Here is a 20,835-nt window from a genome sequence, read left to right as displayed (position 1 = left end):
TCAGTGACACTATGAAGAGGAAGGTCATTTTCCTGCTATTTTTGTTCTCTAGAGACCCCCTCAGCTCCCTCCATATTTCTCCCCTGCTGTGAAAGTCCTGTTAATTGTTTTCTCTCTGTGTTTGTTGGGAACATGTTGCCCTTGACCCCCTGGTTGCAGAGAGAGAGAGACCCCCACTCTCTCTGTCTGACGTCATGTGGGAGCTACCACTCAAACAAACTTTCTCTCTCTCTCTCTCTCTCCACCTGGTGTGTTCATGATCAATCGTTGCTCTGTTTATCCCTCAGTTTTCTTCATTCCACTGTTCATGTGACCTCTTTTGTTCTACACATGCACACAGTCAGACTTCACGCTACAGTATTTCTCTCTCTGCTCTGGTCTGCGGCCAAGTCCCTTGTTCCTTCCAGTAGATTGTCCTCCTCCACAGAGCGAGGGAGGGTTGGCTGGGGGAGGTGGAGAGAGGGAGGCAGGAAAAAGAGAGAGAGGAGAACCCAACAGTATGTAAACACCTCGTGTCGAGGACAGGCTGTTCTTAAGTTTGGCATCTCCAAGGAATTGATTTATAAAGCTTAAGCTTTTTAAAAAAAAGCTTTTCCCCCCCTGATTTTAGAGCAGCAGAAGATCTCTCTGAGCTCATGTGATCAATCAGAAAACCACATCTCTGTCTCATTCTTTCACCACAAACCCTCGCTGTAATGAACACAAGCTGCATTTCCTGTATTACTAACTGGCAGGAGCATTGCGTGCAGCTACCTTAAGACACTAATTAGTGCTGTGCGCCTATTATAAAAAAATCTGGTAATCTCCTTTTTTGATTGTTTAACCTGTAAACACCTTGTTATGATTTTCTGGCTTTACCAAATGCATTTTGTTAGGAGATGGATTTAAAAAAATATATAATATAAAATTAAAAAATAGTTTTATTCACAATTTTTTTTTATTTGAATACTTTATATTGTTGTTGGATACCTGAAGCACTGTAAGATACTTAAAGCACATTTGACCTCAATTTGCATCTTTCTTTATTATTTTATTTATTAATGGCTGTTTACTGAATAAATTACATTGAAACACTGTTCATTTAATTGAGAATTACTTTATGGCTACATGCCATTGTTTTAATATAAGTGTTTTTTATGTAACATTAATAATTTCAATATTTAATTTGATATTTATTAATTTTATATTATATTATAATAAAATTATGTGTACTTACAAATTATTCAATCATATTAAAAACAATAGTACGATGTAATGTATTTATTAATGACTGTTTACTTCAATAAATTAGTTTGGGGGGGAAAACCCCCCTGAAAAACAGTTTACTTAATTGAGAATTACTTGATGGTTATATGCCATTGTTTTTTTTATCTGTTATTAAATGTACAGTATTAACATGTAACTTTTTAATAAAGTTATTATGGTTTTAGTATTTTGTTTTATATTATTATATTTCATTGTATTCAAATATTCATATAAATATTTAACTTGTGTTAATCACATTGTAAGCTTTATAAATCAGAAAAAACAAAGGTGCAAAAGATTCTGTACTTTTCAATTTCAAATTCAAATTATGCATTTTGAATTATGTAATCAAATTAAAAACAGTGGTATGATGTAAAACTATTGATTTATTGTCATGACTGTAAGTATTAAAACACACACACATATAAATATACAGTATATATATATATTTTTTTTTTTTCTCGCAAAATATAAAGATATGGACCTGATTACATCAGTTTTGTGCCATAAGTTTTTGATACGAATATACACAGAAAATCAGATTTCTGCTTTCCTGTCCAGGTATCTGTGATTTATGTAGTCTTGTAACCATGACGTGGCTGTTGGAGATGATCTCTACTGATTAATCAGCTCTGCATTTGGTAACACCCTGAAAAACGCTGACTAGCTTTAAAGACCAGAACATGACCGTAATGTGAACAGATCCACAAGCTAATTACAGAATCACTGGAGTCATTTTGTGTCATTATTGGCATTATGTTGTCTTGAGCGTTATCAAACACAAACCCAGTGCAGGAAGTGAGGCCCACGATTTTTCCTGTTCAGAGAGATTTTCAAAGTGTTTCTGTTTGGTGGAAATGAGGCCGGCAACAGCACAGAGGACAGAGGGGGCGCAGAGAGAGTGTTTTAGCACTGAGATGAGGCTAACGCGATCGGACGGCTTCACTGAGGCGAGAGAAAGAAGGAGGGAAGAGAGAAAAGACATGCGGGGGATGTCGAGGGACCTCTGGGACGCTCTTTCTGCTTTTAGGTGAAACCGCGGCTCCACTTGTACCTGCAGCACCTCCTCTCTGAGGAAAAGAGAAAGAGAGAATGCTAAAATGCTGAAAATAACAATGCAAAGACAATTTTAAAAAGAAAAACAACAACTGCATGTTCAAATGGCTGGAGAACCTGCTGAAAAGCATACATTTCCATCAAATTCCATGCTGGTCCACACTGGTTTAGGTTAATTAGGGCTGGTCAACCTAGTAAAACGGCATACTCTTTCTTGTGAAGCTGACTGACAAAGGTAGTGTTGCTGGTTAAGAACAGAATCATACTCTATGCAAGTATGTAACAGCAAAAAAAAAAAAAAAAAACTTGAAAAACACTGTTTACTTAATTGAGAATTATTTGAGGGCTACATGCCATAGTTCTACTTAAATCTGTTATTTATGCTTATATTTACTGATTTATTTTTAATATTTATTAAAACTTTTAAAATAAAGTTATTTTAACATGTTTTGCTTTATATGATTATATTTCATTGTATTAAACATATGTATATACATATTATAAATCAAAAATATACAAATACTATAAATCTAAAATATTTTAAATATCATAAAAGCGCAGGTAGCTAACAATAGATGGAGGACCAAAACACTGTAAATTGAATTTAATTAATTAATCAATAAATAATTAATTAAACCAATTAAGAATGATTTATAATTAAAATTACTTTAGGAAATAATATGAAATAATGTATTTGATCATAGGAAGAAATTATGATTTATTATTAAAACAGCAACTTCTGGAAATATTTTTATTTAAAGTAGAAATAATGCTTAATTATTAAAATGGCTTTTAAAAATAGTATGTTTATTATGGGGAAAAAAAATTTAATTGCAGTAGTGCTTTTGTGAAGGTGGATATTAAATGCTGTGTTTTCATGGAATATTAAACAAATAAATAGAGGTATATTTATTTATTGGTTTAATTATTTAGTGACTTAATTGTTTCGCAATAATAATTGCTTTCATTAATTATTAATACATTTAATTATTTCATTTAGAGTATTTTTGTCCTTAATACCTGTAAACATGTTTGTTTACCGTGCAATAGTAGTACCCCCTGAATGTGTTCTGATGCATTTATGAAAGCAATGTGAAATCACGCTTGTATAGCAAGAACATTCACGTGCATTCAGTATATTTTGGGCTGAAGAAGCCTTCATACCAAAACACAACAGCAGTGTCTTTTCAGCAGGGAAACTAGAATTTTGGTGACCTATACAGTACTGAGTGCTGATCCGTTCCACACCTGCTTTCTCTTCACCGTGAAGAAGCGAAGAGCTGTCACTTTCAGGTAGCAGAGGCTAGAAGATGTTAGAGGTGTGACATCATGTCCAGACACCCGCGGCCTCCTGGGAGTCTGGCTGTGGTGAATCGCCTGGAGGAGAGAAAGAGAGGTGTGATACACAGCCTGATCAATCAAAACAAGAAGAAGAAGAATAAAAACCTAGATATATGATTGGTACCAATTTATTTGGCTGATGTTGGATATTCAACTGTGCATGATCATTTCCCATATTTTTACATTTAGATTACCTCTGCTGTCATCTAAATTTTCCCTTATATAATATTTTGCAGATCTCAAAACGTATATCCATTTTTCATACTGTACTTTACAATGTTGTGATGCCTACAGTTATTTGTAGCAGGGTTATTATAGTTAACCCAAATAAAAATAAAAGATTAAAAAAAAAAAAATTTGTTAATTTTCGTATTTTAAATTATTTTAATGTACTAAAGTAACTAAAACTGAAATAAAATTAATTTATTATTAAAATCTTAACGATACTAAAATAGCACTGGCTTTCTAGCATTTAAAATGTATTTTAGTTTGCAATATTTAATTTTAGTTTTATTTTGAATTTACTTACTTTATTTTGAATTTATTTTTAAAATACCAAAATTGATTACATTTACATGTATTTAGCAGATGCTTTTATCCAAAGCGACTTACAATTATTAAATATATTTTTATATTTAACATTTATAACATGAAAATATTTATTGGTTTATAATTATTGGCTGGAATTGAGAAAATCATCGGACAAAATACTAACATTATCACAGTTGGTGGAGACATTTGGTGTTGTCCTTCCATAGGAAAATCCATAAAGTGTTTTCCTTCTTCTCCGAACAATGGAGTTGTCCTGTCTTTATGCTCAGGTGTATAATTCCTCGGCCTTCCCTTCCTTCGATGACCTCACTTCCTGTCTTTCTTCTCTTCACACTTCCTGTTCGGCAATAGGTTGTTTTTTTCCACAAGCTGCTTCTTAAATCGAATGTTTCCATTGGGAAATCGGGGCCCCATGAATTCAAACAGTGGCCTTGAGTTAAGGCAAGCTACGACTAAACTAGCCATGCCAACTTTATCTTTTACTTCATGGTAGATGGCAAGCGAGCAGAAACTTTTCTTTCCGAAGCCACAGTGCTGTGAATGATTTAGCGTCCCTGCGGCGGTGCTGCTGGGAACAGCAGGGCTACACCGGCTCAGGCTTTAGAGCTCATCATTTATGGAAGTTCAGGGGAGAGAGAGGCTTGTTTTGACCCAGCTAGAGCTTCCTGGAGCTGGAGAGCATGAATAAGGCATGTTCAGCCTCCGCTCTGTCTGTACGGTAGGCCTCAGACGACGTGATGGAGTCCAGGGAGGAACAGGAGGGGCCGGTCACAGGAAAACACACAAGGGGCCACACGGGAGGCATGTTGTGACTGGGAACAATGAGGTTTATTTAGCATGACAGCAGCAGCAGGAGATGCAATGAACACGAGAGCTTCAATCAGGTGTGTGTCCGGCTGCCTTCAGATCAGTGGACGGCAACATGTTTAGCCAACGACTGCTGATTCTCTTTTAAAATTTTACTTCATAAGGAAAGGGATCTTAAAGGTATAGTTCACCTAAAAACTCTCATGTCATTCCAAACTTGTTTTAAATGGCTCATTTTGGATCTCTTTTGCATCCAATTACAATGAACGTGGACATAAAAGTAGTCCATATGATTTGTTTACTATATTCGAAGTCATATGATAGCTTCCTGATAGAAACAGACTGAATTTAAGCTGTTAGATTACCTTTGCCATCATCTAATGCTCAATTAAGTTAATGTTTAAAAACATTGACAATTTAACTAATATGATATAGCAAATCTCAAAATGATTATCTCTTTTTCATACTGTACACTTTAGGTTTTAGGTTTAGCATTTACTAAACAGCATAAAAGTAGTTTTTGCACTATATTCCAAGTCATATAATAGCTTTGTGTGAGAAACAGACTGAATTTAATTCAATAATTGTTATTCATTGAAAATCTTGGCATCTGCTTCTATTAGGGTTAATGAGACAACAGCGATTCATCAATGAATCATTCTTTTGAATCAAATCTTTGAAAAGATCGGTTCATCTGTGTGCAGAGACACACAACCAGTCTGCATAATTTATTCATGAATCAGTCTGATTCGGTTCACTGATTCAATGATTCAGTCACAGCAGTTGAACATTACTTGTGAATAACTTTTTCTTCAGAATGTTTTGTTCTGAAAAGAGATTTTTTAATGTATGACTTCAGAAGACTTGAAATACAGTACACAAGTTGTATGGACTACATTTCGTTTTTATTGTCCTGACATTGATAGTAGCCTACTTGTATTTCATGGAAGAAAGAAAGTCATTTTGGTTTGAAATGACACGAGGATGAATAAATTGTGACGTAATTTTCATTTTCATAATTTTCATTTTGAACTGTTCCTTTAAGGGAGCCTGATGGGCATCTCTGTCGGTCTCTACAAAGGTGGACACCATATTTCCAACATTCAAATGCAAGATTTTAGGAATCAGTCATTGAAAACTCAATATTGATTCATCACTAATCTGATTATAGTGATGGGCATGCAGTGTCTATATGTCAGTTACAGCGCTGCTCTCTGCCTTCACATTTGAGTGCTGTGATTTGTGAGATGAACATTTGATTACACATGATGAATTAAAAATTGAAAGGATGGCTTTCCTCTCCTTCTCTGTTTTCATGTATCTTTGATGTGCATTTCATTTTTTTTCTGTGGTTCGCTCTCAGACCCAGCATAACATGCACATAAGGAGGTTTTTAGCTTGGGTTGGGTAATGAACTGTAAGATTTGACTGTGTGGAAGAAAAGGCAGTGAGACGGAAGACGGTCCCTCTTGAGGGCTGCTAAAAGCATGCTGTCGTAAAGCCTTTCTACCGCCACACCCCACCAGGGCAACAATCGCTGAATCCCATGCATGATGCAGTACACTGAACCCACACTGGCAGGATTTTGTTAGAGTGACCATAAGTCCTCTTTTTTTCCCAGACAAGTCCTGACCGGGATTTCTAAATCTCCTAAAATGTCCAGTTTTGGCTTTGCTTTCCTGTTGACATGCTCTCTACAGTCCTCATACATTATATTATATGTACACGTTTTTGCATCGCTTTGACTGTTCTCTGTAGGTCTCACCTTCTCACACGCCATCATTGGATGATTATGTACAATGCCTGCATGCTATTGGTCAAACTACTTTTCAGTCATTACCTTAAGCAAGTATGAAAACAATAGGAAAACAAAGCCAAAACCTGGATGTTTTATGCAATTTAGAAATCCCAGCCAGGACATGCCTGGGAAATAGAGGACTTATGGTAAGCCTAATTTAGGAAGACCAGCTTCACCAATACTAGCATGAATTTCGTGTTGATTTGGTGAACTTTTCTGTTGAAGCTTGTTGACTAAGTAACTAGCTTAAACAGAAACATTTCTTTGATCAACCAGCTTTACTATGACGATCATGTTGGTCCTCCAGCTAGACCAGCACCAAACCATTTTAGACCAGCATAGAAATTAACGCTGATTTTTATAATTAATAAAGCTAAACTGATGGAGCATGGCACTGGGAATGCAATATGCTTAATTTATGGCTTTACAGGGTTTCTCTGGTTATGAAAAATCTGGAAATTTTAATTGTGGTTTTGCAGATTTGAAAAAGTCATTAAAATGAATAGAATCTTGAAAAGCATTTATACAAAATGTAGTTTTATGTTCAGCTAAAATATTTCATTAGATATTCAGATTATTTAGTTTCATTGTCAAATGTTTTTTCAATTATCCTTATCCCGAAATCAATAACAAGACATTGAAAAGTTGTGCAAATTCATTGGTCAAAAATGTGTGGGAACCAAGGTTGTGCAAAATTCAGAATTGACTATTTCAGTTCATGAGTTGGGATTTGAATTGCATTGGCTAAACTAAACAGGAAATTTAATTGGATTGACAGGAAGAGGAATTGTAATTCAAAGACATTCAACACAGGTGATGCATTCTGGGAAATGAAGTCAAATTCAATTTTGAATTGGGCAATTTAAAAGGCATTCTCAATTCAGTTCTGAAAAGTGCACAACCCTGCTGGGAACCTCACTTGAACTTACTGTTGCTTTGGAAATTGTACATGCTGATCTTTTCAGCTTAGACAGTTTTCTCAAGTTTGGACCAGGCTGAAAGTCCATGTCTGTGATCTTTCACTGCTATATCAGGTGGACGCTTCGGGGGGCCAGTGTCACTCCGGCCCCTAGTCAACAATACGACTGACAGCCAGACCTTTTAAGGCAGAAAAAAGACAGAAATGATCAGTAAGACACACAAATGAACTCACCACTGCATGGACACACAAGCCTTAGCTGGGACTGATATTTCTCTTCATGCTTTGATGTACATGAGCGCCTCTCCTCCCTAAAAGGACAGAGAGGACCTATTAGCTCAGAAATAGACCTTTAAAATCCTCAAGCTAATAAAAGACTTTCAAGCTTCTTGACCACACGGGTTTACAAGACCCAGATCTTCCATACCGATAACGCAGGATTACGTAGTAAACTCCCACTTCCATCTTTTTTCAGATTATCCTTTTAAGTAAGGGTTTTCAGGTCTTTATATTAGTTCGATTTCGTCTCTCGCTCTCCGTCAGTGTGTTTTATCAGCTGACGAAGGGCTGGAGTGCTCAACTGCTGATTTGTTGGAAAATAAACACTGACAGTTTAATTTATCTCAGCTGCTCTGGACTCCATAAAAGGCCTTGGTCTTCTGAAAGTCATTTGTTTACATTTGAGCTCTTGGACGTTATGTTAATATGAGAACGGGAATAGAAAGCCAATGGGTGTCGTAAAGAATGTTTAAGCTTTGCTAATCAACAAATCTGTGCTATTCTACTCTTATATGACATATCTGGGTGAGGAATCATTCAGCGGGCTGGTTTATTTAGTTGATGTGTGTCAACAGCTTTGGACTTCTGTGTCTAGTCATGCTGAAAAGCAGAGGAAAGAGATATTTATGAATTGTTTGGGAGGAAATGAGGAGAGGGATCTTAGTTAGGTTCCCGCATCAACTTTGTCTGAGATGTTTCGGCCAAAATCATACAAACAGAAACAAATAAGCCAAGAGATACAGTAAGCATATACACTCTTAAAAATAAAGGTGCTTCACGATGCCATAGAAGAACCTTTTTGTCTAAATGGTTCCATAAAGAACCTTTAACATCTGAAGAACCTTTCTGTTTCCCAAAAGGTTCTTTGTGGCGAAAGAAGGTTCTTCAGATTATAAAAAGGTAAGAAAGAGATGGTTCTTTAAAGAAGCTTTGACTGAATGGTTCTTTGTGGAACCAAAAATGGTTCTTCTATTGCATCGCTTGAAGAACCTTTTGAAGCACCTTTATTTTTAAGAGTGTAGAGTTATAAAAGATATGCTTTTATTGCATGTAAGATAGTTTCAGAAGAAGAGAGTTTCAGAAGATATCTCAAGATTTCCTCAGATTTGTCAAGCGATCAAAAGTCAGAGATCTCAATATGAGCTCAAATATTTCTCATCAAATTCTTAGACTGAGCTATGCCATCCATATTGTTTTATCTCTCTGTACTATATTGTCTCAATTCATTTTTATATATATGTTTATTATTTATGATATAAATTTAATGCTATATATCAAATACTAACATTGTAATAATCATAGTATAGTATAAACAGAAATAATACTATTTTTATAATAATACATAAATAGTATAATATAAATAATTTGAATAAATCTTATTAAAGAGTGTATATAATAATAATAATAATGTAATAATATATTATATATATATAATACAATACACACACATATGTATTTATTGCATATAGATAATATATAATTATTAAATAGTAATAATACTAATATTTAATTCCTAACTTTCTTATGGCTGGTCTTGCTGTTCTTACAAACATCTGAGAGTTTGTATACTTTAATGACAGACTGATTTGTATTAGGTAAATTTCTCTATTTAATCTCGTCTGGAAGAAACAAATGAGATATGTATGATTGTGGTCTTATTTGTGATTTTACTTTCCTATAGTTCTCTCTTTCTCAGGGAGATTTCACTGGAATGGTCTCCCAACAGCTCTTGGCAGCAGAAGTTCAATGCAGAGAGCAAACAGGGAATTCACCTTAAAAGGAGCCAATCTTGAGTCTCTATAAACCCGAGAGAGCCAAGAGTGTATATACAACTGCATGAAACAGTTTACAGTCACTCCAGCACTTCTTAAATAGATACTCGACGTCTGTTTTTCCTGAGTGTGTGTGTGGGAGAGAGTGATAGATTGTGTTTGCATGGCTTCACTTTCCTAAGAGACCTCTGTGTGTTTTTATTGTCCTGTTTTTACGGTCGTATATCATCTATAGTCTTTTTACTGTCTGATGCACAGCTTACACAACAAAACACTCACTGTTGGGCCACCAGACAAGCATGTGATGAATTAAACTTTGAACTCTGCAAGAAAATGACTTCCTTATTATGTATGTCACAGAAGAATGACAGATGTCTAATTTTGTTGGTTGAAGACATTTTCTGGGCATCATGTGAGACCAAAGGGCCTTAGACAAACACCAAAAACAATCACAGGATTATATGTGATTACACATAAAATTCTTTAACAGCCTGAAAAAAAAAACACTGTTAAACCATCCTGAAATTGTGGTCTTACCTGGTTTTAGCTGGTGTAGCATGGTTGTGTGCCCAAAATCCCTCTAAAACCATCTAACCAGACAAGCCTGGGCAGGTATAAGGCCCGAAACCAGATAATGCTACATGCAATCCTAAAGGTACAGTGACAAAAACAACCTGTTAAAGCAGGGGTCACCAAACTTGATCCTGGAGGGCCAGTGTCTTTCAGAGGTTAGCTCCCACCCTAATCAAACACACCTGAACCAGCTAATCAAGGTCTTACTAGGTATATTTGAAACGTCCAGGCAGGTGTGTTGAGGCAAGTTGGAGCTAAACTCTGCAGGACACCGGCCCTCCAGGACCGAGTTTGGTGACCCCTGTGTTAAAGGGTCAAGAGGTCAGAAAATGATCATGAAAATAAAAACAACAAAAAATGAAATATATTTTTGTGCAATATCCTAGATGGCTCATCCTGACAATTATGTATGAAAGCCAAAGTAATTTATATGATATTTTACCTGGGGTTTAAACAAAACCAAACAATTTGCCACAGCAGTGTTAACAGCGATAAAGATTCATTTTACTGGTAACCAGTCAAGGCAACATTGAAATTCAACATGAATTTGAATATTTTGTTTTGACACGAACTACAATGACAACAAAAACACAATGTTATGCTCTTGATTTAAGTTCCAGACTGGGTGCCTCATCCTGATAAAAATGGAAATGTGGTTTAAAACAGGAACAAATTTAGACCTTAAGAATCTCAAAACCATCTTCAGACAGACACAAAACTGCAATAAGAGGTTCTGAATATTTTACACGCAGCTCTGTGGTACATCAAACACAGCTGACAGCACTGCGAGATACAGCGCACATTAAAGCTTTCAGTGACATTTTCAGCTGAACTCAGTTAATATTTACTTTGATAGATTTAAAAATGTTCATATTAAACGTTCATAGTTAAAATTAAGAAAGTTTGCATTTAAAGAGTATTCGCTTTCATTCACCCAAGAAACTCAACACAAACTGAAATCATTGAAATTATTGTTTTAACTCGTATTTAAGCAAGAATATTTCTCTGATGTTGTCTCAAAAGATCCTCGGAGCAAAAAAAGCATTTTTAGCAGTATTATTGGATGTTTAATAATGCATCTTCACAATGTTCTGAATGTTTTCCGCACTGATAAACCTCTGCACTATGGAAGTCAGTTTCTGCCACAGAATTCAAAATGTAAAATAAATAGTGACTTCTTATTTCACAATTCAGTTTTTTTCTATTCTGAGTGAGATATAAACTCGTAATTCTGAGAATGTCAGAATTGTGAGACAAAAGCTCTTTATCCGAATTCTAAGTTTACATCTTGCAATTCAGTTTTTTTTTCTTTCCACCATGGAATAAAAAATAAAAAAGGTCATTGCCATTGACTTTTTGTCTCACAATTCTGAGCTTATACCTCACACCTTATGAATTTTTTCAGAATTGTCAGATAAAAAGTTAAAATTCTGAGAAGAAAACTTTGAACTGTGAAATATAAACTTGCAATTCCAATTACAAAAAATTAAAAATTAATTAATAATAAAAACAATTCAGAATGACCTTTTTTATTTTTTTATTCCATGGCAGAAGCAAGCTTCCATACTGCTCATACACTGAAAAAAAAATTGATGTAGAAACCAATTACTTAAATTGCTAGTACATTTTTACAAACAATTACAAAGAAACAAGCAAGCATTGAATTAAACCTAAAAATTCTTAATTAATACTGAAATGTTATTTTTTTGTGAAATATACTCCAACAATCTTTATTTACAACTTTGGAAAATACTTTGGTAACACTTTATTTCGATAGTCCACTTTAGACATTCTATTAACAGTAAGTAACTTTGCAACTACATGTCAACTAGCAGTTAGTAGAGTATTAGTAGACTGTCTGCTTAATATTTTCTAACACTTTCTTTGTCAACTTATTCTACTAACCCTAAACCTACCCTAACAGTCTACTCTGAGAGTTAGTAGACATGTAGATGCAAATTAATGAGAATTAGTTGACATGTAGTTACAAAGTTACTTATAGTTAATAGAATGTCTAAAGTGGACTATCGAAATAAAGCGTAACCAATAATTTTTTACAGTGTATAACACGGATGTTCTGCCTGTTTATAAGCATTAATGCTGTAATCCCGAGGCCGTGTAAATCGCAGACCAGAGCGAGAACATCACACCTGCCTCTGTCAAACAAACGTGCCTGATTTGCGGTTCTTCTCGTGCAGTAGAGATCTGTACACTGTCATTTTGAACATAACATAGGAACAGAGCTATACACAAGCTCGATTTATAGCGGAGAACACGAGCACATGGGTCCGGAGTTGATGCGCCATTCCTTTTGCTGCTACTCCTTAAGAAAACCAGAATCCCTTCGTTTGTTTATGAACTTTTACATCCTTCGAATTTTATTACTGACCCCCTGAGTGACCCCTGCAGTTCCTCTAAACACTACGGGGGTGTGAGTGCTCTCATTTAGGTCCTCTTGCTGTTATCTCTGTGATGATGAAGAATGTTAGGGGTTGTTATTTATACTCCTGGTGTCTGATAGGGAGGTGACGGTGGCAGACATGTTTATCTCTGCCAGCGTTTTCTTGATTACGAAGGGGGCAGGGTGGTCTGCAAAAGAGATGCAGACCCCCGGTGGGACACTACAGGGTAAAAGCAACGCCCAAATGACGCCCTCTGATAATAAGAGTGTTTATCTGATATCTCAGATAACCAAGAAAGACATTTGCAGACTGATCTAAGGAGAGATTAATCTTAGACACAAACCAACTGCTACAGTGAATTTTTTTTTTTTAATACTCAGAAATTGCTAGTAAATTTCACAATTAATTATAAAGAAACAGCAAGTATTATGAAAGCCTGGTTCTGCCACAGAATAAAATTTTTTTTAAAAAGTGGCTTTTTAACTCACAATTCAGACTTGTCACTATATATGCTCTATTATATCTATCTATCTATACTCTAAGAAAAAAAGTCAAAATTATCAGATAGAATTGTCAGTTAGAATTCTAAGGTATAAACATTTCTGAGAAAAAAAAAGTCAGAATATAAGATTTTGTTTTTCTGCCACAGAAAGGATAAAAAGAGAATTTGTTTTGCATTGCAAGTTTAGATTTGATCATTCAGAATTTTTTCCTCACAATTCTGAATTTATATCTCAATTATATTTTCCCCCTCAGAATTGTGAGAAAAAGTAAACTACCTTTTAATTTTTTTTAAGTAGAAACAGTGAAATAAATGTTTTCTTGTAAAACATGCTCCAATAATTATTGTATTATTTACATCTTCAAAAAAAAAAAAAAAAAAAAATTTACAATGTACTTTTAAATACTGTAATGTAAATACTATAATATTTAGACAAAAAAAATATTATTAGAGGAAGTTAATAATTAAAATTAAATTGTGCAAAGCAGTACTGAAATTACTATAAATTAAGGAGCATTCATTAAATATAGAAATTAAAGATGTGCGTTATGATCTGTGCTAGGAGGAGCGCGGAACAAGGAGACGTGGAGTACATAAACATACATAGTCTTTAAACCTGGGAATGACAGGGGAATTTCACACCATCCAACAAGTAGGATCGACAAAGGAAGACTACACAGACTGGGGCTAATGGTGCGTTCAAGTCATGTCGGATAGATCGTATTTATGAGTTGAACGCACATGAACGCCACCACAAAGTCGTTATTACGAGTGGGACACTCAATTTTCTTTAAGCCCAGAGTTTCCGAGTTGGGGGCGCGTCAGTGAGAAAATGTGTCGGATGCAATGGACGCATCCAATGTCTAGATATGCAGCATCTGTATTGATGGTAAATTTGTTGAAATTAATAAAATGATAAACTTTTTGTAATGTAAAATAAAACTATATGCTGTTACATATACAAAATATTAAATTATTGTATAATTACCAAAGAACATAATGATTCAGTTTACATAACCTTCATAAATTTAATAAAAACACAAATAACGCACATTCTTTATTCATCATTTTGTAGAAGTAAAAAATAAAAAAGTAAAATAGCCATGTTGTTCCAAGCAAAGTGACTTGAACGCACCTGACGTCGTTATTACGACGTGTCAACTCGTAAGTACGAATGTCCCAAAAGGACTTGAACGCAGCATAATAAACACAGGGCAATCAGGGGAACACAGGTGCATGGAATCAATCAAATTAACACGAGGAGAAACTGGGTCACAGGGAGCAAAACACACAGACAGTCCAGAACACTGACAAGTCGCTCCCCTCCCGGAAGGTGAATCCTCACATCGTAGAACAATAGGGGGGGGGGAGGGGGACTAAGGAAGGAGGTTCCAGAGGAGGACGGACATCCGGGACGGGGCTGGCAGACAGAGTCCAGGGAGGAGACAGGAGGGGCTTGGAGCAGGAGGAGCCCAGCTGGACCCAGGCCACAGCCATAACGTCAGCCCACGGTGGAGCCGATGGAGGGAGGAGCCATGGAGGAGGAATGGCCGCCGACTCCAGGGGGCCGACCAACGGCGGCGGAGCAGGTGGTGGAGGAGCCCGAGGCTGAGAGCCGATGAGCCAGGGCGACGGGGAGCATCCGGAGGTCCTAGGTGGAGCAGATGGTGCCGGCGAGCGACGCGAAGACGTGGATCCGGGAGGCCGTGGTGGAGCCGGAGCGACCGAGGACTGAGGAGGAGCCGAGGGGATGAAGGAGCTTGATAGAGCCGGAGGGACGAGGCGAAGCCAGAGGAGTGGAGTGCCAAGGTGCAGGATGGTCGACACCAGACCAAGGTGGAGCCGGAGGGACGAGGGAGCCCGGCGGAGCTAGTGGAGCCTCCAGGCCTCCGGGCATTCGGGGCTAAACTCTGGATCAGGAGCCCCCTTTAGGCTGAACCGGGAACTGGAGGGCGCTCTCTAGGAGCAGGCACTGGAGGGCGCTCTCTAGGAGCAGGCACTGGAGGACGCTCTGAGATTTCCGCTCAAGGACCATCTTCGGACGACGGTGCTTTGCACGCGGTGTTCAGGCTAGCGTCATAGAACGCATAGAGCACGTCTGGTATGGTCCTCGAGCGAGCACTCCCCCTGCTCCAGCAGGAGGAGGAGGAATTCAGGGCGAAGGAGGGGATCCATAGAACACAACTGAAACAAGACACTAAGGGAAAAAACACGGAAACAAAAACAGAGGGTAGACACACAGAGCTTACTGTTTTTTTGGGGTCGGTTCTTCTGTCACGAGCAGTGCTAGGAGGAGCGCAGAACGAGGAACAAGGAGACGTAGAGTACATAAACAGTCTTTAATCCTGGGAATGACAGGGGAATTTCATAACATCCAACAAGTAGAACTGACAAAGGAAGACTACACAGACTGGGGCTAATAAACATAGGGCAATCAGGGGAACACAGGTGCATGGAATCAATCAAATTAACACGAGGAGAAACTGGGTCACGGGGAGCAAAACACACACAGACAGTCCAGAACCCTGACAGTATGAGGTCTGAAAGAGACCTTTTCTACATCTCAATGAAATTCGAAAACAGAATGCATTTGTTAGTCATGGGTTAATCAGTGACTCAAAACACATTTAGCAACACTCATGAATATTTAGCACTTGCAAAACTTAAGAATAGAAAAATAAATAAATACTTTCATAACTCAAACTGGCTGAACTATGCAACAATTTAAATAAAGATAATTACTGAAATGGTACATGTAAATCTTCTGTATAGGGAGGGACTATAAATAAACACACTACAGCTGTAATACTACAACAATTGTCAATATTATCAATGAACAGTAAAATTATATCAGAATATCAGTGACTAAAGATGTAAACCGCAGCTACTGTGCCATCTTTTCCTCTTCACATATGAACTAGGAAGGTTGGAGATTGTTTTAGTTAAGCAGTAAGCAGGTAAATGATTGTTAAGGCCTCAGATCTTCTCAGAATCCCGGCAGTAGGTTTTTGGTCTCTGAGTAATTGTGCTCCAGTACAAAGTCAGGAAACCAGTCATTCCTGCAGACACAGGCTGAGTGTACATTAACACACACTCCGACACACTCACAAGCACCTTTACACACACACACTTCAGACAGAAACTGACTTCAGCCCTGCCTGTGTACATATTAGACCAGTTGAATCACAGACTTAAAAAACACAGACAGGCCTGTGAGCCCTGGATCTCTACAATTATACATATACTTGATTTGATACAGGTCTGTCATTAATAGAAACACAGTGAATGATGATCAAAAACAACAAACTGTCCTTAAAATAGTCTATGGTTATATATAAATGTATAATATAATTTTTAAGTATTATAATTTAAATACATATTTCATTATAATTATAACATATATATATGTTATAATTATAATGAAATATGTATTTAAATTATAATACTTAAAAATTATATTACAGGTTAGGATTTGAAAATGCTTCTTTCATTCAGAGAAACACACCATACGATGCTCAAGAACATTAACAAGATAGTTTATGGCCAATAATGATAAAATAACAATGAATACATTTAATAAATTTTATAAAAATTATTTAAATATAATCTATAATAGAATACAATACAATATAATAGAATACAAAACAATATAATTAAAATTTTATTAAATTAAAAAAATCTAACTTATAATACTTTCTTACAAAAATGTAGATTAATAGTCAGATTAATATGATAATTTACCATAACATAATTGTTGTTGTCATATTTATATAACTTAATACATAATCTATTACTTAATTTTAAATATTATGATATTTACAGAAGTAAGAAAGTTAATACTATAATATTTACAGACAAAATGCATTGGTAAAGCTTGTTCAAATTGTTTTATAGCTATTTGATTTTGTACAAAGCAGCACTGAAATCACAAAAAATAAGGAGCATTAAATAAATATAGAAATGAAAAAGCTGTGTAAAAACTATGTTTCTGTTTTTGTTTGTCTGCTTTAACACGGGTCAAGAAACTGTCAGTTAAATGCTTTAACAGGATCGTAAATGTTTCACACTCAAGCGCGTTTACCATAAAACATGTGGGGGAAATCAAGAGTCTGTCACGAGACTGAGCTGAGCACGTCACGCGGGACAGCCGTGAGATCTCACAGACCTCAGAGGATATTTAGATAAGTAATGTGGAATATTTAATCAGAAACTAAATGTGTAACCCATATCCAGCATTTGCGTCACATGTGGACAGAACCAATTCAGTTCATTTTGGTAAAGTGGCACCAAAAACCCAGAGCAATAGTTCAGCCAGTTAAAATGTGTGTAAAATCAATTCTGTCTCACATTATAGTCAAGGAAATCGTGGCATTTCATACACACATATACATACACACAGCTATGAACATTCAAAATAAAACCTACAAAAACTCCCATGACCCCTGGAGTGAAAGGCATAGCTATAAATACACATTTTCAACTGTGCAGTACAGAAATTAAGAAAAGGGAGGGGTACAGGACTGTTGTCGATGCTGTCCCGGCCACAATGATGAGGGGCCCACCAAGGTCCTCTGTGGTATCATCTACCCATTGGGGCCGAGGGAGAGGGGGTCCAGCCGTAAAATGCTGTCCTAGGCCTTATGGATTTTAGCAGTGGACCTGGTTAGATGAAAAGACAGAGTTAAATGATCTGTAGGCATGTTTCGATATGTTGTGCTTATGTAAAGATATAAGATCAGAGAAAGAGGCAGGGTTAGATGATTCATCCAGGGTTAGGTGATATGATTTTGTTTATAGAGTGAAGTGAGGAAATAACAATAAGCAGTCAGATACAGTGGCATAGGCTGGTTGATAGAAGCAGTGTTTAACAGGATTGTTAATTAAAACTGAACAAAAAATGTCAGTCAACATTTCTCATTTTCATTTAGTTTAACTTGAAGTAGCTAAAACTAATAGACAAAAATGATTAAAAACTATATAGACATATAATAAAAAAAATACTAAACATGAGAAAAATACACAACAAAATTACTAAAACCTAAACTTTAAAGTGAAAGCAGAAAATATTCAATATTCACATATTAACAAAAACTATAATAGTATGTATATCAATCATACTAAAAAACTGGATAGAAGTGAATTAATCCATAAATATCGATTTTTTGTTTTTTCAAATGATAATTCTGTATATACTTCTCTGTATTTCTGTTGTGAAATGAGCATTGAAATCATATTTAACTATTTAACTATAAATCAAATTACTATAAATGAATCATATTTAACTGTACAATAAATCTAATTATAAAAATATGTAATGATGACTACAACAATAATGTAATATATGTGTGTGAATATATATATATATATATATATATATTATGTAATTACATTTATTATTTGAATAAAACTGATTATTTTAATAACATTATTTATACCAAACCGATTATTTATATACGTCACTTAAAAGTTTTATTTCATTTGACATGATGTCTTGCAAGCTGGTCTATAGTCTCCTTACGAGGTACTGTCAAACAAAAATGTGAAAAGCACCGTTCTCCAATGCTCTCTTCTTTTAAAAACAGCCATTTTCATACTGAATATTTTTTGCAATAACTATTTAAACATTCCATTATATTGTAACCGATATTTAGAAGCTCTTAAAAGCAAGAAACTGGCTGTTGATGATAGTCGCCAGTGAAGGGTTTGGGGCCGTTTTTCTGGGACTAAAGTCATTTTCCTGCGGCTCCAGAGTGCATAGTCACATGGCATCTATGTAATTATTATAGACCTCCTTGGTTTCGGACACAGCCATTATAGTAGGCAGGGTTAGATATAGAGGCAGGCATGGATGTAAAGGAGGGGTTAGACATGGTGATGATGGTGGTAAAGTGGGCCGGGCCTCGCGCAGCTGAGTCCCATCTGAAGCTCGGGTGTATTATAGACCTCCTTGGTTTCGGACACAGCCATTATAGTAGGCAGGGTTAGATATAGAGGCAGGCATGGATGTAAAGGAGGGGTTAGACATGGTGATGATGGTGGTAAAGTGGGCCGGGCCTCGCGCAGCTGAGTCCCATCTGAAGCTCGGGTGCCAGCACTTAACATGATTGATCCGCTAACAGGACAGAAGAGCAGAGCAGACGCACAACTTCAGCTTTAAGTCTACCCACGGTTCCTCTTTCCTCCTTTCTTTCCACTTCAACTCAAACGAGCTTGATGTGAGCGAGGGGGGACACAACTCCAAAAATCACCTCCTTTCCCTTCTGTCACCCTCACAGAGCACCTCTCACCTTTACTTTCGGATTGTGGCTTTAACTCACGGCTTCACTGGGCACAAACGACACCAGATTCTCTTCTGCAACTTTAACGCACACCAGGGACAAAATCACCGACAGGGAAACCGATTTTTTATTTTTCTGGCACAAAGAAGCGTTAAAGTTACACAATGAGTCTGAAGTCAGACTCAGAGACGAGCACCAGTGTTTCATTAGAGGAGGAGGTAAGAGAAATAAACTCTTTTGGTAAACATAAACTTCATTTAGTGAAGTTCTAGTCTGTGTCGGCGGAAGACTGTGGGGAACTCTTCTGGCGTTTGACTAGACGCTTAAAAGCTCGTTTCGGTGGTTTGAGGAGAAGCGTTTGCTGTGGAAAAGTTTGAGAGGAATGCGGAGTCTGTTGATGATTAATCTTAAAGTTGGCATTGAAATCTGAGACTCACCTGATGAGACACTCTCGTGTAATTGTGTGGATAGAGTTTAAAGACCGATTTAACAAGCACATATTTCAGTGGGTGTTCTTCTGAAGTTTTCCTGGTTTCGTTAAAGACGGTGACGTACTGGACGTGGGTCTGCTAGAGATAATGTTATTAAAAAATTAAATTTAAAACTACTTTTAGTGCTTTTAATTTATTTAATTTTGAATGTGGGTCGAAAGTATTGCTATTTTTGGGTTCTGTTTTTTTCTTAAATATTCCCAAACATATTAACTTGCATAGACTGCATTGTTTTTTCTTCAAAACTGTAATTTTTTTTCTTCAGTGTTTGTTTCCAGTGTTGGTCATCTCTGATTTCTAACGGAGGCGTTATTTTAAATTAGAACTTAATTTTAATTGGAGACCCAAATGGTGCTACTATTTGATTTTAAATTTGTTTAAATGGAATTCTATTTAAATTGAGTTTTAATAATACTAATACGTCATGCATGCTTTTATCTTTGTATTTAATTTAGTCTTTTCATTTAAAATGAGTAGATATTTCAGCAGTTGCAGGAAATTGAGTGAAGGAAGCAGTCTATATAGAAGTCTTATTCTATATAAAGTCTTACTTTTAGTGAATTTCTACACTAGTTTCTATGCTCTTGAGTGTAGATGTCACCTCTGACCTCTTGTAGAGGCATTTCCTGCTGCTTGGTGTATTTTACTGGCTTAAGACCTTACAAGGCAATTTTCTAACGCTCCCTGTCAGAACACATCAGTCTTGAGTAGTTTTTTGTTAAAGTTAGTGAGGATCTAGTTTGAGTTGGACTCTGGTTGAGTGTTTGGGGTGGGAGTTGTGTCCTGTCATTGTTACAGGGCAGCACTGGGTCAGAGCGTT

General features: G+C 36.3%; 1 long non-coding RNA gene and 1 pseudogene across 2 annotated transcripts; one reads left to right on the top strand and one right to left on the bottom strand.

The window, feature by feature from the left end:
- Positions 1 to 1,729: 1,729 nt before the first annotated feature.
- Positions 1,730 to 7,892, bottom strand: LOC107562293 (uncharacterized). 2 transcript variants are annotated; one of them, XR_001605969.1, is made up of 3 exons: positions 7,729 to 7,892; positions 3,517 to 3,678; positions 1,730 to 2,315 (listed from the first exon to the last, which is right to left on the bottom strand). It is a non-coding gene; the product is annotated as an uncharacterized lncRNA (long non-coding RNA). The 2 variants fall into 2 exon arrangements; XR_001605968.1 differs by having other exon boundaries at positions 3,550 to 3,678.
- Positions 7,893 to 19,331: 11,439 nt separating this feature from the next.
- Positions 19,332 to 20,835, top strand: part of LOC107562275 (RNA-binding protein with multiple splicing-like) — a 10,815-nt pseudogene continuing 9,311 nt past the window's right edge.

Source organism: Sinocyclocheilus grahami, unplaced genomic scaffold (genome assembly GCF_001515645.1).
Source record: "Sinocyclocheilus grahami isolate Dianchi unplaced genomic scaffold, SAMN03320097.WGS_v1.1 scaffold816.1, whole genome shotgun sequence".
NCBI classification, from domain to species: domain Eukaryota; kingdom Metazoa; phylum Chordata; class Actinopteri; order Cypriniformes; family Cyprinidae; genus Sinocyclocheilus; species Sinocyclocheilus grahami.
Note: the sequence above shows the minus strand (reverse complement) of the source record. Positions and strands in the feature narration are given on the sequence as shown.